The 18,091-nt window shown below is 36.5% G+C and overlaps 1 non-coding gene across 1 annotated transcript; it reads right to left on the bottom strand.

The window, feature by feature from the left end:
• Nucleotides 1-17,742: 17,742 nt before the first annotated feature.
• On the bottom strand, nt 17,743-17,849 carry LOC125996675 (U6 spliceosomal RNA). The gene has a single exon (XR_007491356.1). It is a non-coding gene; the product is annotated as a U6 spliceosomal RNA (small nuclear RNA).
• Nucleotides 17,850-18,091: the final 242 nt, after the last annotated feature.

Genomic DNA, 18,091 nt, shown 5'->3' with positions numbered 1-18,091 from the left:
TTTGGCTCATGAGAAGCGCGGAGCAGCTGAGAGATGTCAGGCTATGAGATGGCTAGAATGTCTCGTGAAGCCAGGAAGCTTCTCTGCTTGCAGACACCCTTTCTCCTAGTCCATGAGAATCTGGGTGAACCATGCAAGGCCTTGATCCCAGCCTGCATTTTGAACTAAAAGTTCCTGCACCCAGAGAAAAGCTTGACTTTGAGATAGGTTAAGACCAAAGATCAGCACCTGTGGTGATGATAGGTAGTTTTTGAAATCAAAAGGACCATTGTGAACTCAGGCCAGTGCATCTAGAGAAGAGTAATGCTGCTCTGTTTTGTTTGGTGGCTGTATATTTCTTCTAGGCAAGGAGTCCCATCACAACACATAACAAACACCACCACCATTGTAGAAGTCACAATGGGAAGACAATGCAGAATCCCACCACATTTAGTGAATAAAGCTGGTTGATCTGAGGACTCAACTAAATCAGCTACCTTTATAGACCCTCTGATAATGACTTTAGAAAGGAAATGAGGGGAATCTTCAAAGAACTACAAGAAACCATGAAACAAATGGAATAAATGGCCAGTAAAACTCAAGAGGATATGAGTAAACTTTAAATAAAAATAACAGGACTTAAAGCCTTGATAGACAAAATGAAAACATCACTGGAAGGCCTCACCAGAAGATTAATAGCCATTGAGGACAAAGCAATGAGCTGGAAGATGAGCTACAAAACACCTCCATATAACAGAAAAAGTTGGAAGAGTTTACATGAACAGAAGATGGAAAAAGATACTCAAAATAAGTGAACAGACAATAGACCTTTGGGATAAATTCAACAGGAGCAACAAGAATCATTGGGTTCCCAGAGAGGCAAAAAGAAAATTCCTATGATATAGCAAAAGAATCAGTGAACTGAAAGATAAGCAGCACAACACCTCCATACAACAGAAGTGTGAAAAGAGCCCTAAAATAAATGAAGAGAAGATAAAATAAAACTTAAAATTACTTAACAATAGAACTCTGGTATAAGTTAAGGAGAAACAACCTAAAAAAAATCGGAGTCCTAAAATGTTAGGAAGAACCCCCCATGAAGAATCAACAGTCAAAGACATCTTGACTGAGAAGTAACATAACAGGAGTAATAGTCAAAAGAGACTCAAACAAAAATTCCCAAGATACATCCTAGCCACAATGATGAAACCCATTGATAGAGACAGACTATTAAAAGCAACAAGAGCAAAGAAGGAAAAACATACAAAGAAGCATCCTTAAGATTTACAGCATACTTATCACAAGCAATACTCCAGGCCTGAATACAGTGATGGAAAATAGTGGAAAAAAAAAAAACCTCAGTGAAATGAAAACCCCACCAAGAATAATTTACCCAGCCAGACTTTTATTCATGTTTGAAGGAAGGAAACACATCTTCCTCTCAGCAATTTTACAAACTCAAAATCAAATTGAAAAGAAGAATTGACGGGGCTACTTTAAGGCAGGGCAAACTCCAAAAACAAACCAAAATTTTACAAAAAGATGATACAAAACCCCATGATAATAATCTCTCTCAATGTTAATGGACTAAATGCACCAATCAAGAGACAGTGATAAATGGCACAGAAAATTGAATCCAATATTTTTGCTGCCTGCAAGAAACATATGTGAATAGTCAGAGCATATGTGAATAGTCAGAGCAAATAGAAACTCAAATTCCAAGTTTGGAAGATAGTACTTTAAGCAAACAACTCTGTAAAAAAAAAAGGCTGGGGTGGCCATACTAATATTAGACAACATAGACCTCAGACTGAAAAAGGTTATAAGAGACAGAGAGAGCCATTTCTTAATAAAAAGAGATATATGTACATAAGAAGAAATAACTCCTATATACTGTATAGGAGTATATATATACTCCTATATACCCAATGAGGGGCCAGCAAAATAATTAAAACAACTGCTAATATTTTTGAAGGAAGACTTCAATAGCAATACAATTGCAATGGGAGAATTCAACACCACCGATCACCTCTTGTTAGATCAACTAGGCTAAAACTCAACAAAAATATATTGGCTGTGAAGGAAGAAATGGATGAGAGTGGCTTAGTATTTTCAGTGCATCATGGTCAGAGAAGATAGCTGATAAATTTTCTATCCTCTTGATTTTATGGAGAAGAAAGTATATTCAGCTTTGGGGGGATTAAAAGCCATATCTATCCATCTAGATACCTATTATCTATCTATCTATATACTTCCTTCCATATATATGTATGTATGTACATATATATATTTTTTTTTAATCCCCCCAAAGTGTACATGGGACATTTTCCAAGATAGACCATATGCTCGACCATAAAATATACTTTCACAAAATCAAAAGGATAGAAATTGTATCAGCTATCTTCTCTGACCATGATGCATTGAAAATAAAATAAAAGTGAATTACAAACAGAAAGAGAGAAACAAATGAAAAATAAATGGTTCACTGATGAATTCCTTTTAGCACTGATTTCATTTCAGCAATGAAATCAAAGAGGAAATCAATACATTTCTGGAAACAAATGTGAATGAATACACAAATTACCTGAATTTTTGGGACACAGCAAAAGTAGAATTAAGAAGAAAATTTATAGCTTTGCAAGCATTCACCAGGAAGGAAGAAAATAATTACGTAAATATCTTAATAGCACAGCTTAAGATATTGGAAAATTATCAACAAAATGAGCCAAATGTAAGCATGAAGAAGGAAATAATAAAATGTAAAGCAGAAATTAATGAACTGGACACTCACAAAACAATCCAAAGTATCAATGAAAGCAAGACTTGTTTCTTTGAAAAATAAACAAGATAGAAAATCACTAGCAAGACTCACAAGGAAAGAGAGAAACTTAATAACCAGAATTAGAAATGAAAAGGGAGATAGTACAAAAATTCAAAGGGTAGGGCCCGGAGAGATAGCACAGTGGTGTTTGCCTTGCAAACAGCCGATCTAGGACCAAAGGTGGTTGGTTGGAATCCCGGTGTCCCATATGGTCCCCCGTGCCTGCCAGGAGCTATTTCTGAGCAGACAGCCAGGAGTAACCCTTGAGCAAAGCTGGGTGTGGCACAAAAACCAAAAAAAAAAAAAATTCAAAGGGTAATCAGAGATCACTTTTGGAATCATTATGCCATAAAATAAGAAAACCTGGAATAAATGTATAATTTTTCATCCCTATAATCTCTAAAGGTTTAACTAATGTGATCTGAAATATCTGAATACTATCCTGATTGAGAAAATTAAAATGATAATCAAAATGCTTCCACCAAACAAAAGCCCAGACCCAGATGAATTTATTAGTGAATTCTTTCAAACTTTTAAAGAGGACCTAACTGCTGATTCTTTTTAGGATATTCCAGAAAATTGAAGAAACTAAAACACTTCCAAGCAGTTTCTATGAATGTTGCACTATCTTATTATCAAAAGCAGACAGAGACACCACAAAAAAGAAAAGTATAGGCCTATATCCTTGATAAACACATATTTAAAGATATTCAACAAAATACTAGCAAATAGAATCCAACAACTCATCAAAAATGTTACTCATCATGACCAAGTAGGATTCATTCCAGGGATGAACGGATGGTTTAATATACACATGCCAAACATTATAATGCACCATACCAACAGAAGGAAAAATCATATGATTATATCAATAGATGCAAAGACAGCATTCACCAAAGTTCAATACTTGTTCATGATAAAAACTCTCAACAATTGGGAATGAAAGGAACTTTTCTCAATATTGTCAAAATCTTTTACCACAAATTCAATGTAAGCATTATACTCAATGGGAAAAAAACTAAAAGTCTTTCCTCTAAGATCTTACACAAGATAAGATTGCTCCCTCTTTCCACTTTTTTTCAATACAGTATTTGCCATAGCAATTAGGTAATCATAAATATATCAATGGCAACAGTGAGGAAAGGAATAAGTCAAGTTCTCACTGTTTGCAGACGACATGATATTGTATCTAGAAAATCCTAGAGTCTACAAAAAAGCTTCTAGAGACAATAGTCTTGTATACTTGTATAGTATAGTGGCAAGCTAAAAAATAATACACAAAAATCCATAGCTTTACTATACACATATAATGAATGAAATAAAAAATTATTAAACTAAAATTCTATTCACAAGTGTGCCTCAGAGAATCAAGTACTTTGGAGTCAATTTAACTAAACAGGTGAAAGACCTACAAAGAAAACTAAAAGACACTGCTTTAAGAAATAAAAAAATGATACTCAAAAGTGGAATATATATTCTGCTCATGAATCAGGAGGATTAACATAATTAAAATGGTGATACTTCCCAAAGCATTGTACTGACTTAATTCAATCCCTATAAAATTTCCCATGACATATTTTTCTAAGAAGTGAATCCAACACTCTTGAGTTCTATTTGAACAGTAAACACCTATGAATAGCTAAAACAATACATGGGAAAAATAAACAAGAATGAAAGAAAAGAAAAAAAAGATGAATGGAATCACTTTCCACAACTTTAAACTGACTATAAAGTAATAGTGATTAAAACAGCATGGTGGGGCCGGAGCAGTAGGGCATTTGTCTTGCACGTGACTGACCTAGATCAGACCATGGTACGATCCCCAGTGTCCCATTGTTCCCCCTAACCCGGAGTGATTTCTGAGTGCATAGCCAGGAGTAATCTCTGAGCTGACACTGGGTGTGGCCTCCCCCACAAAACAGCATGGTATTAGGATATAAAGATAGACCATCAGATCAACGGAATAGACTTGAATACTCAGAGTTTGACCCAGAGACTTATGATCAATTAATCTTTGATACAGGAGCAAGAAATACACAGTGGAGCAAGGAAAGCCTCTTCAAGAAATGCTGCTGAGAAAAATGGTTAACCACATGCAAAAAAGTGAACTCATGCTTCTCTTTAACCCCAACCATGAAGGTCAAATCAAAATGTATTAAAGATCTTGCTATATAACCTGAAACCATAAGGTACATAGAGCAAAACATAGGCAGAACATTCCATGACATAGAAGCTAAAGGCATCTTCAACGATGAAACACCACTAGTCAAGCATGTGGATGCAAAGATAAACAAATGGGACACATTAAAATGAGAAGCTTCTTCACCTCAAAAGAAACAGTGACTAAGATACAAAAACTACCCATGGAACGGGAGAAACTTTTCACCTAGCACCCATCAGCTACGGGATTATATCTAAGGTATACAAAGTACTGATAAAATTCAACAAGAAAAAAATGTCTAACCCCATTGAAATTATGAGAAAATATACAAACTTTTTGTCAAAGAAGAAATATGATTAACCAAAAGGCAAATAAAAATATGGTCCACTAATCAGGCCGATGCAAATCAAAACAGTAATGCGATATCATGTCACACCACAGAGACTGGCACATATCATAAAGAACAAGAACAACCAGTTTCATGGATGCTGACTCTTCTAGCCTTTTTGGAACATATATTAATATTCCTCAAAAAGCTGGAAATTGAACTTTCATATAATTCAGTGCTACTACTCCCAGGGATATAACCTAGAAACATAGAAAATACCATGGAATAATAAAGCCTTTTGCATTCCTATATTTGTCACAGGACTGTTTACAATAGCCAGAATCTGGAACAATCCAAGTGCCCTAGAACAGGTGAGTGGCTAAAGAAACTGGTATATCTACACAAAGGAGCACTATGTAGTGGTTAGAAAAAAGGAAGTCATGAAATTTGCTTTAGCATAGATGAATATAGAAAATATTATGTTGAGTGAAATGAGTCAGAGGGGAGGGACATAGACTAGTCTCACTCATATGTGGGTTATAAGAAAGATAAAAGATGGCATGGTAATAATATCTAGAGACATTAGAGATGAGGGTTAGTAGGATCAATTATTAATCTGAAGCTTGCCACAAATAATGGGTCAAAGTACTTATGATAGAGGAGGATCCAATAAGACAATGATAGCTGCAACTGATCATTCTGGACAAAAGTGGGGTGCTAAAAGGGGATAAGATGATATGCATGATACATACCTCTTCAACAGTAGTGTAAACTAAAGTGTTATAAAAGGGAATCAAAGGGAGAATTGAGAAAGAGGGGCCAGAGTGGTGGTGCAAGCAGTAAAGCATCTGCCTTGCTTGTGCTAGCTTAGGACGGACCATGGTTAGATCTCCCTGGCATCCCATATGGTTCCCCAATCTAGGAGTAATTTCTGAGCTCATAGCCAGAACCCCTGAGCATCATCAGATGTGGCCCAAAAATCAAGAAAGAAAAAAAGAAAGAAAGAAAGAAAGAAAGAAAGAAAGAAAGAAAGAAAGAAAGAAAGAGAGAGAGAGAAGAAAGAAAGAAAGAAAGAGAGAGAGAGAAGAAAGAAAGAAAGAAAGAAAGAGAAGAAAGAAAGAAAGAAGGAAAGAAAGAAAGAAAGAAAGAAGAAAGAAAGGAAGAAAAAGAAAAAAGAAAGAAAAGTGAGAAGGAAAGAAGAGAAAGAAGTAAATGTCTGCCAAGAGGCAGGTGGGGGTGTGGATGGAAGTATGGGAGGGAAACTGGGGCCATTAGTGGTGGGGAATATTTATAGAAAATTGTGGAGTACATTGTAAGACTTAAACTTAATCATGAAGAACGATGTAATTCCTTTAAATAAGAGGGGGAAATGATAAGTAGCAGTGTTTAAAGAAGGTCAGCACCTATCTGATAAAAAGAAATAGGAAAAACGTTGAATAAGAGATAATATTTACAGTAGTCTTTTTAGGACTTATTCAGCACATTAAATATATCCAAAAGAAAAATGTGTATCAGTAGTGTAGGACTTATTTTGGCTGATTATGCCAATAAAAATGTTTTATGAATAATTTTTAAATCAGAAAAAATAAATGGCATTTATTTCTCTGGAGCATTGCACAAAACTAGAGGATTATCTCTTTTGGGGGCTGGTGAAATAGCCCAACAGGCTAAGTGCATACTGGCCTGGAGGAGGCACAGTTCAATCTCAGGTGTAAACTGAGATCCAATCCTAAACTCTGCTGGTATGACTCCCCCAAAACCAAACAATGATGATAACAATATCTCTAAATTAATCGTTACCCATTTTGATACATGGGAGATCTGAGATTATACTTGTTTATTTTCATATTTAGTGATCCAGTGATTTTTGAGGACTAAAGTCAAAGGAAACAAACATTTGTTTTAAATAAAAGTTTATTGGTGGACCAGAGTGATAGTACAGTGGGTAGGACATTTGCCTTGCATTCAGCTTACCTCAATTTAATCCCCAGGATTCCATATGGTCCCCAGGAGTACACCCAGAGGCCACCAGATATGACCCCAGAACCAAAAAGAAAGTTTATTGTCTTATTTAAAAAGGCTCTGCAGTCATAATATTATCTCACCCCCAAGAATATTTTTGAAGAATTAATGAAGATATCTATATTTTCTTTGCATGTTTAATACTCCAATAAATATGTCCGTTAGTGTGTTTATTTCCACATGGAAAAGTAGCCTCCTTCATCCCTTTTTACTTCTTTCTTTTTTCTAAAATCTTTTTAATTTTTTAAAATTTTTTTCATCTTTATAAATTTCTCCCTATATTTTATTAAAATTATTTTGTTTGGGTTCTGATTGGTACAAAATTCTAAAAGAAAAAGTCTTGCTTGGGATAAAAATTCAGGTCAAAAACAGGGCACAGAGATTGTACAACCTGTCATTATTGTACCAGCAATATAATATGGCACCATTCCCTTTTGTACAGGCATACTAAAAAAGGGAAAATATTAGGTACAGAAACAAGCTCTTATTTATTAGGGATAAGAACACATAAATGTTATAATACAGGGACACCTCCCACACTGAACATGTGCCAAGGAGACTCGACTTAGACTCCATGTGATCAGACAGCTATCATCCAACCCTGAGCCCCAGATCCCAACTTGTAGAACAGACACAGTTCCTCACAAATACACCAGGAACCAAACTCACCCCAGGGAGTTCCTAATACTGGTAGCTCTGGCACCAACTTGTGCCAGGTTGTTATGACATCCTGACAACGAGGAAACAGCAACAACTTGATCTAAGAGCAGGTTGTCCTACCTCATCACCTAATGTAAGATGAAATCAGAAGGCACTTCGACCTTTGATCTGTGCAAAAACAGAGATACTAATTACAGAAGACTTTGACAACCACAACTGGGCAGAACTTTTCCTGGGTCCAATAAGAAAGGCCTTAGCCCAAGCTTCAGCCTAGGATTTGAACAAAAACCAAGATATCTAATTCCAGAGGTCTGACTTTGACAACTATGACTAAGCAGAACTTCTGAAACCTTAAGGAAAGACTATATTCTAGGCTTCATCCTACGATCTGTGCAAAAACCAAGATCACTAATTACAGATGACTGACTATAACATCCGTGATGAATCAGAACTTCCAGAAACAAAGAAAGACTATCCTAGACTTCATCCTATGACCTGTGCAAAGACCAAGATATCCTATTACGGAGGACTGCTCAACAAATTGATCAAAACAATTCCTGGCACCATAAAAAGAACTTGGGTTTGATAATGAGCATGTTCAGAGCCTGTAGTTGTTTCCATGACTGTATGCTTCAAGGGTGGAGAAACCCTGTATCATTTAGGCCAAGGGAATTCCCTTTCTAATTTCCCCAATACTTACTGTGCCTATGCAAAAACAAAACAAAACAAAACAAAAAAACACACACAAAGCTTTGCCACACCAGCCCTCCTTCCCTTTTTTCTTTTTTGTTGTTGTTTAGTAGTTGTTTATTGTGATGTTGTATTTTGTCTTTGCTTCTCCCCCCCTTTCTTCTTTTAAATTGGTACTGATAAATTGGTTCCTAGACAGACACCTCCCAGAATTTTTTCCTCAACAGAACCACAGAACTTAAATCATCTTGTTCTGCCTCATAAATTGAGGGAAAATAAAAAGTGCATGGAGCCAGGAGCAAACAGTCACATGAACATTGAGTGGAAATAAATAATGATAAGGTCTAAATACCAAGCCCAAAGTCAACGACAACAGAATCAAGATCGACAATAAGTTATATACAAAGGGGACCTTTTACACTAGCAGTCCAGGGGGCAAAGAGGGAAGGTATGGGGTGTATGCTGGGAATAGGGGTGGAGGGAGGACGACATTGGTGGTGTGAATGGCCCTAATTTACTCTCATTATGTACCTTAAATATAATTGTAAAAGACTTGTAATTCACATTGCTCACAACCAAAATAAATTATAGGAAAAAAGACTTGAAAAAGCCTCTGGTAGTCATAATATAATAATTTAATTTTTATTAAATATTATATAAGATGTTAAGTGTTATACATTCTTTATAGATTTTTAGTTATAAATTATATATTATAGTTATAGATTTTTCTCATTTATATGAAAAATATTTCAGATATTTGAAGCAATTCTTCCTAGCTTACACAGTAATTAAGTGGCAGAGCTAGAATTCTAAACTTGGCCCTACTAAATTTGTTAGAGTAAGAATTCATTAGACTCACTCCAGAAAGACAAACCAGGACTTCAACTTGAAGGCTACGAATTTAACCAGCACACTCAACTCCACTGCTCCATTGCCATATTCATTCTGTTGTATTATTTATTATTTATACTTATCTGCATTTTGGAGGGCCACATCAAGCAGTACTCAGGGGTTATTAATATCTGCACTCAGGAATACCTCCTGGCTAGCTCATGGGATTTGCTATGTATTAACCCAGATCAACTTTGTACAAGGCAAGTGCCCTACCTGCTGGATGTTCTCTCCAGCCCTTATTATGCTTATTCTAGTAGAGGTCTTAGAAGTGTTGCTTCTATATTCAACTGCTCTGAAAAGTGATTCTAGGACTTTCAGCAGGGCCTGGATACTGCTACTACAGAACGTTAGGTATTTCTGTGCTTTATTTCCAGAAAAAATTATGTATATTATTCCTAATTTCATTTTCTCATATTTATCTCTTTCTTCCTCTTCCTCGGCTGCATCTTCCATCTTCTCTTCTTCCCCCCCCCCCCTTTAAAGCTCATATCAGGCTGTACTCAGGCATTACTCCTGACTCTGCACTCAGAGATCATTCCTGGCAAGACTCAGGGACCATATGTGATGGTGTGGAAGGAACCTGGGTTGACTGTGTGAGAGAAAAGTTCTTTGCCTCACTACTCTCTCTCTCTCTCTCTCTCTCTCTCTCTCTCTCTCTCTCGCTCCATTTTACTTTTCTGAGGTTGTTATTGCTTGTTTCTAATTAACGGAAGAGTCCACATCCATCATATGTAGTGATAGATTACAAAAAAAAATCTAGAAAGCAAAATATCTAGCTTCTAACTTCCAATTTTATGAAAATAAAAAAATTTCTCATTAGTTGATTTAAATATAATTAAATTAATTTTCAAAACCTTCTCATGAGCTAAATTTAGTGGTAATGAAGGTTCATTTTATACACAATTCTAACATTTATCTAAATTACTTGTCTAGAGTTACCACCATCTCTTTCCAGAGGTAAGAAGGTGACCTTACTGGCATCTTACTTCTAACACCATGGTAGCAATGACCCAAGCAGTAAAAAATATATCACTGGATTAATTTAGTGGAAACATTAAAACGTTCATGGTCTTAAATTTTTAACAGAAGCCTGTGTTTTCTCCATTTAAAAAAATTAATCGGGTAGGATGTCTTTAATCAAAAGACAAGTCAACTGGGTTACACAAAACACCAAATAATGGCATTGTAACTTTACAAATTCTTTGACTTTTGACTGGTTTTTATAAGCCTGAAAAAATATCAAAGGCAGTAAAAACTTGTATTATTTCTGTCAGTAGTCCTTTTCATAAAACGTTGTGAAAACAATCTCTTTAAGAAGGAAGCGACATACTGAGCAGCAAGCCTCAGTCACAGGAAGTTCATTTTTCCTTTGGCTTACAGCCCAGTGCCATCAGAACTAATTAAAAACAGAGCCACGGTGGTATGAGGCTCAGTGTTGGAGTTTTACAATAACAGAGTCGCAAAGCAGGGGGATGTCTAATGAGAATAGTTTCTGAGTTTGTTTTGTAGCATTGGGCAACTATGTCAATTACTGGAACTGCAGCTCAGGGCCAGCACCCATGCTGGGATGTGAGAGAGACTTATATTGCTGTACAGATTGAGCTTCCACTTTGATACATGTGATAGGCATGTCACTTGTATTCTTATTGGTGCCGCTTCTTGGCTGCAGACTATCTCAGAGAGGGGCTGATGCCACCTTGCTTCCCTTGTCTAGCACTAGATCAAATGTTCCCAGGCCCCGATTTCATCTGCATCATTAGCTATGCTCCAGTTAAAAAATGAGGCATGTCTTCGAAATTATTGGAATTGAAGGCCTCTGATTTATAGAGTGAATAGGAGTGAGCTGTTGTAGAATTAGTGTGGAGAGAGAGAGAGAAAGAGAGAGAGAGAGAGAGAGAAATGAGAGAGAGAGAGAGAAATGAGAGAAAGAGCACAGAGTAAAATAGGCATATATATGATGAAAAAGAAAGAACAAAGGAGTATGGAAATTATTAGATGATCAGGAAATAGACTATTTTCCTTGTTTTCCTTTAAATATAATGGCAAGAAAAGAATGAATTTTTTGATTTTTTTAAAAATTTTGCTTAAAGAATAAAAAATACTACCCTCTCTTCCCCTACTATCCCCACCTTTATATGTTATTCCCCTCTCCAATCCCCAGTAAACCTTTATTTTCTCTGTGTACTTCGTGGCTCTGTGTATATGGTTTTCTGGTTATTAAAGAAGTGGATTTGTGGGGGCTTGGGATGTAACTCAGATTTAGAACACTTTGCCTTGCATGTATGAGGTTCATGGTTTGACCCCTGGCACTGAAAAAAAAAATTTACCTACAAGTGAAAGGTGGAGTGAGGAAAATAAACAATAATTTTAGATAAAAAATTTTCAGTACCATATTTTCCGGCGTATAGACGACTTTTGAAACAACAAAAAAAAAGTCAACCGAAAATCGGGGGTCATCTTATACGCCGAGTATATCATGAAGCAAAACCCAGCTAACCGTGTTGGTGGTTCACTGCTAGGGTCCGAGGATGGGGTGTTGTTTGGTTCATGTAGTGTGGGAGATTAACTGACGCCACCAGGGAATTGCCAGAAAAGGTGCCTATGATAAGGGACCAATCACTGCAAGGATGCTCTGACCGCCTCTCTAACTCAGCCAATCCAAGCAGGCTTTTTATGCATGCCAATTAGACAATGTTCTGAAACAGAATCCACTGTCAAAAGCCTGTTCAGATTGGCCAGAGTCAGAGAGGAAGTCTATTATAGTATAACCTTTGAACCTTTGCTTGTTGTGATTGGCTCACTGTGGTACACGAGCACAGGAACACATGCAGCACAGGAACTTTCTGTCTGATACAGTGAATATAGGCCTAAACCTATGTTTTAACTGCAAAATTAGGTGGTCTTCTTATACGCCAGAAAATACGGTATTTAAAATGGAAATTAGCCTTTTTTGTGGTGCTAAATATCAAACACAGGACTTCACACTATTGCATACCTAATCTTTTTTTCAAGATAATTTATTCCAATTTATAAAAAAAACATGATCAGAAAACATAGTACCTAATATAAGTCCCATTACATATATAATATACAGTAGTAATGAGTTCAATGAATTCTTTAGTGTCAGTACTGGAAATTCCTATTGTGACTTTGAGAGTTATACCTTCTAAAACCAAATAGGCTGGCATTTCTTTACTTTCTTTTACCTCTCAGAGTCTTTGATTAAATATCCTAAAAAACAATATGAATACCACATTATGCTAATAATAGTGTACCTGTATTCTCAGGTGTCCAGGGAGCTAAAAAAAGCCAGGCTCTAAAAAGAAGGACATCATAGTCTGGTGAAAATAACAGTAACTTGATACCCTAGTCATGTAATGCTAAAACACTTGGTCATGCTATGGTAAAGAATAGATTAGTAGATTTTAAAAAGGATTCATGGAACCATAATTTCTATTAATCTTAGTCTAGGGAAGGTAGGAAGAAAGGAAATAAAAAGATTGAAACTGACTCAATTGAAATTAGATACGTCCTCAATATAAATTCAGGTTAGTTAATTGTTTGGATCAAGGACTATACTAATATGGGACAAAATACTCCAAAGTTAACCTACTTCAAGTTGAAATAAATTGTATCAATTTATCATGTATGAGATTTATAAAGGAGTGATTCTTGTGCATAAATCCAACAAAGGTAGAAAATTGTACTGTTGGGGTGTTTCACCTTCTTTTTCCTCTTTGTCTCTCAAACCGAGGATGAGAGCCTCTAGAAGGACTCCACCCATTTTCGGCATATTTGATTTTTTACCCCATTTTATTACTTTTTCTTTCTTCAAACAAAACCACATAACTTAAACTATCTCGTCCAGCCTCCCAATCAGAGGGGGAAACAAGGGAGGTACCAAGACCAAACAGGTGTAGGATCACTAAGTAGTAAGCTGGGCACAGAGAGGACCACTCATGCTAGCAGCCCCGGGGTGAGGGAGGAGGATATGGGAGGTAGGATGGGAATGGAGGTGGAGGGAGGACAATTCGGTGATGGGAATTCCCCTGATTTTATGTTAATATGTACCTAAAATATTATTGTCAACGATATGTAAGCCACTATGTTTAAAATAAATATATATTATTTAAAAAATTTGATGGTAAATTAATGTTAAAACATAAGCATAGTGGGGCTGGAAAGAGCACAGCGGTGTTTGCCTTGCAAGCAGCCGATCCAGGACCTAAGGTGGTTGGTTCGAATCCCGGCGTCCCATATGGTTCCCCGTGCCTGCCAGGAGCTATTTCTGAGCAGACAGCCAGGAATAAGCCCTGAGCGTCGCCGGGTGTGGCCCACAAAACAAAAACAAAAAATCCCATAAACATAGTGAAGGAAGAACCTTTATTTAAAGACTATTTTTACTTCAAAAATGTTCAGAAAAAGATTGGAAAAGATTTTCCTTTTTTATTTTTCTTATTTTCTTTTTTTTTTTTTTTTACAGTGAGTGAGTGATTGTGCATGTATGCATGTGTGCGTGTGGGATTAGTAATTTTACATTTTACTTTAGTTCCTGTTTCCACTCAACTTCATGGCTAAACAGAATTTATGTATATGAATGATTTTATAAAGCAACCACAAGTCTCTTGCAAAATCTGCAAGCAAACATTGATTTTATAACCTATGGCTATTTTGTTATATCCAGGAAAAAGGAATGAAAAGAAAGAATAATAAATTTTTTTTGTTTTGTTTTTTTTTGTTTGTTTTGTTTTGTTTTTGGGTCACACTCGGCAGTGCTCAGGGGTTACTCCTGACTCTACGCTCAGAAATCGCCCCTGGCAGGCACAGGGGACCATATGGGATGCCAGAATTTGAACCACTGACTTTCTGCATGAAAGGCAAATGCCTTACCTCCATGCTATCTCTCCGGCCCCAAGTCTGTTATATGTTATGTGTCATCTACTTTGTGGTATATCCTACTTACATCAATGCCATCCTCATATAGATGGTAGATAATTGTATTTCACAAGTAAGGAAACAGACTCAGGCAGAATTAAAATCGAGACCACATAATAAAAAAATTAGAACTTATATTTGAATATGACCTTGACTGAGATTATATGTTTTTTGTTTCATCACTTATTACTTACACTTCATAGAGAATTTAAAAGTCATTACAATCTTTTTTTGTGTGTGTGGGCACACCTGGCAGTGCTCAGGTTACTCCTGGTTCTGCACTCAGAAATTGCTTCTGGCAGGGACCACATGGAATGCTGGGAATTGAAACCATTTCATCTGAATTGAACCCAATATCATCTGCATGCAAGGCAAATATCCTACCACTGTGCTATCACTTCTGTCCCTACAATCTTTTTTCATGTTTGTAACAATTGATTTGGGGGGGGGGGGGTTAAATTTTGGGCCATATCCGATAGTGCTCATTGGTGACTTCTACCTGTGCTCAGAGAATGATGTGCAGTTCTAAGGACTGAACGAGGTCAGCCACATGCAAGGCAAACACCTTCACAAAAGTGAACTAGTATAATTACAGATGTTATTTTTTAAGGAGATTAATTTCCTGTTAACAAGAAAATAATATATATATATATATGTATCAATGTAATAGTCCTGCAGAGGTGTCATGTGTGAAGACAAATACAAAGCATGACTTTATTATTGTTTTGAGGCCACAGCTAGATGTTCCTAGGGTCTACTTCTGGCTCTGTGCTCAAAAAAAAAAAAATCACTCTTGGGAGGTGCTCAAGGGACCAAATGCAGTGATGGGAATTAAACAGGGACCTGTGTGAAAGACAAGTGATTTAAATTCTGCAATATTTTCTGACCCTAAATTTTGAAATTAATTTGGACAATCATACTATTTATTAGATGTGATTCCTAATTCCTCAATATTGTTCAAGGATTTTTTGAGAGAGAATATGCTAAGAGTAACATTTTATTGCAAACTAACCCTTTATAAAAAAAAAACACTTATGATAGGCAGCTTTTCATACAACTTTTGTAAGAGATATCTTCCTTTATTTCTCTTCCTTCCCTTCCTATAGTTGCTGTTGTTTTGAGGACCAGGGATCACACATTTTTAGCTGCGGCTCTCACACTTTTGGTAGTAGTAATTCAAAGGGATCAACTAGCTGGTTGTGGTGCTTGGCTCACACTTTAGTTGCGATGCTTGTAGCTTGTTTATGTGCTCATTAAGTGTCATAGCCATTTACTTGCAATGCCAAGATACATTCGGGTTGTTATGTTCAGGGGGTGTCATTGTGGTGCTTATACATCTGCATGCTGAGCACTCTCGTCACAGTGCATATGCATATTTAGCAGTGCTCCCTATAGGTTGCATAATATAATTGCTGATTTTCTCACACTTCTTGGCAGTGCACTAAATTTGCACACTCTGTGCTGGGACTCCTAAATAGTTGAGATGCAGAGACCAAGAATTACAGATGTTATTTTTTAATCGTGTAGCACCAAGGTGCATGTAGCACCAAGGATTGAATTTATTGTCTCCTCCCTGAAAGGTAGATGTCTTTAGCAACTGTGCCATCTTATTTTATTCATGGCATTCTAGCCACTGAAGTATTCCCAGAAATTTTATTGTGTGTTTATATTGGCATCAAAATTTGGAAAAAGATAAATGGAGATTTTTCATGGATACAACCCAAATTTATCTCCTACTAATTCAGTGATGCCAAATGTTACTAATTTCCTATTTAGGTACCATACTGTGACAATTGTGTATTGCTCTTTCAATATGGCATAGTTTCAGAGATGCGAGGTGGTCTTCTGGCAGAAGCCGGATTGGTGTGCAGCAGGTAGTAGCCTCATTTCTTATATTCTTTTTATTTTTTACTTACTTATTTAAAGAATTTTGGTTTATAAAATTAGTGATAGAGTTTTAGACATGTAATTATAATAATATAGAATTGCAATAATATAATATTGCAACACCAATTACACTGTTGTTAATTTCCATTACCAGTGCTCCCATATTCTATTATTCCCTAACTTCTACTCTCATACCCCCACCTGCAACCTTGGCAAGCACATTACAAAGTTTTGTAGTTATAGCTTAGATCTCATATTTCCCTGTTGCTGAGTCTGTGGTTTGGATATATAGCTAAATCATTCGCTTATATCACCAATATAATCAAAGTCTAGAAACCCTGTTCCATTACTTACCTCTCTCAACTTCTTCCTTTCTCCCTTGATTTCTATTTTTCTTCCCTAGGCTCTGAGGTCAAAAATAATCTAAGCAAGCCCCCTTCATTACATTAATTTTCCTCATCAAGTTAATTCTGCATACTACAGATAACTGAGGTTATCCTGTATTTATCTTTCTTCTCCCATCTTACTTCACATAATATGGTATCTTCTAGTTCCAGCCAGGTTGCAGCAAATTGTATGATTTTATGATTCCTTTCAGCTGCATAATATTTCATTGTGGCTATGTACCAGATCTCCATTCATAATCCATTAACCTGTCATTGGACACTTAGGACGATTTTATATATTAGCTATTGTACTAAGTACAACAATGAATGATAATGTGTATGTAATTTTTTAAATAAATCTTGGGTGTGTTTTGTTTTGTTTTTGTTTTTTTTGGCCACAACTGGTATTGCTCAGGGGTTACTCTGGCTTTGCATGCAGGAATGATTCCTGTTTGGCTCAAGGGACCATAAGGAATGCCAGGAATTGAACCCAAGTCAGCCCCGTGCAAGGCAAATACCCTAGTTACTGTAATATCGCTCAGATTCCTGAATGAATGTTTTTAAGTCCAAGGGATAGATACCCAAAAGTGGCATTTCTTGTCCAGATGGCAGCTCTCGTCTAAGGAATTTCATACTGTTTTCCACAGGAGTTGAACCAGATAACATTTCTGCCAGCAGTGGGTGTTTCTTTTCACCACATTCGCAGTATTAGTTTTTTGGTTTTTGGGCCACGCCCGGCTGTGCTCAGGGGTTGCTCCTGGCTATCTGCTCAGAAATAGCTCCTGGCATGCACGGGGGACCATATGGGACACCGGGATTCGAACCAACCACCTTAGGTTCTGCATTGGCTGCTTGCAGGGCAAACACCGCTGTGCTATATCTCCGGCCCCCGCAGTATATTTTTGATATGTGATATTTCACTAATGTGTGGTGATATCTCATTGTTGCCTTGATTTGTATTTTCTTTTCTTTTTTTTTTTTTAATATGGAACACTTCACAAATTTGCATATCATCCTTGTGCAGGGGCCATGCTAATCTTCTCTGTATCGTTCCAATTTTTGTATATGTGCTGCCGAAGCGAGCACCTGATTTGTATTTTTTAATGATTAGTGATACTTAGGAATTTTTCACGTGCTTCTTGGTGATCCACTTGTTTTCTGATAAATGTCACTTTTTATTTCCTCTCTCCATTTTTTGATAGGGTTTACTTTTTTTTTTATCTTTGTGAGTACTTTATATGTCCTATATCAAGGCTTTATTTATGTGTCAATACATGTTAATCCCTTTCAGTTAGCTGTCTTTTAGCTTTAGCCTATGCTTCTTTTTT

This window comes from Suncus etruscus, chromosome 18 (assembly GCF_024139225.1).
Source record: "Suncus etruscus isolate mSunEtr1 chromosome 18, mSunEtr1.pri.cur, whole genome shotgun sequence".
NCBI classification, from domain to species: Eukaryota; Metazoa; Chordata; class Mammalia; order Eulipotyphla; family Soricidae; genus Suncus; species Suncus etruscus.
Note: the sequence above shows the minus strand (reverse complement) of the source record. Positions and strands in the feature narration are given on the sequence as shown.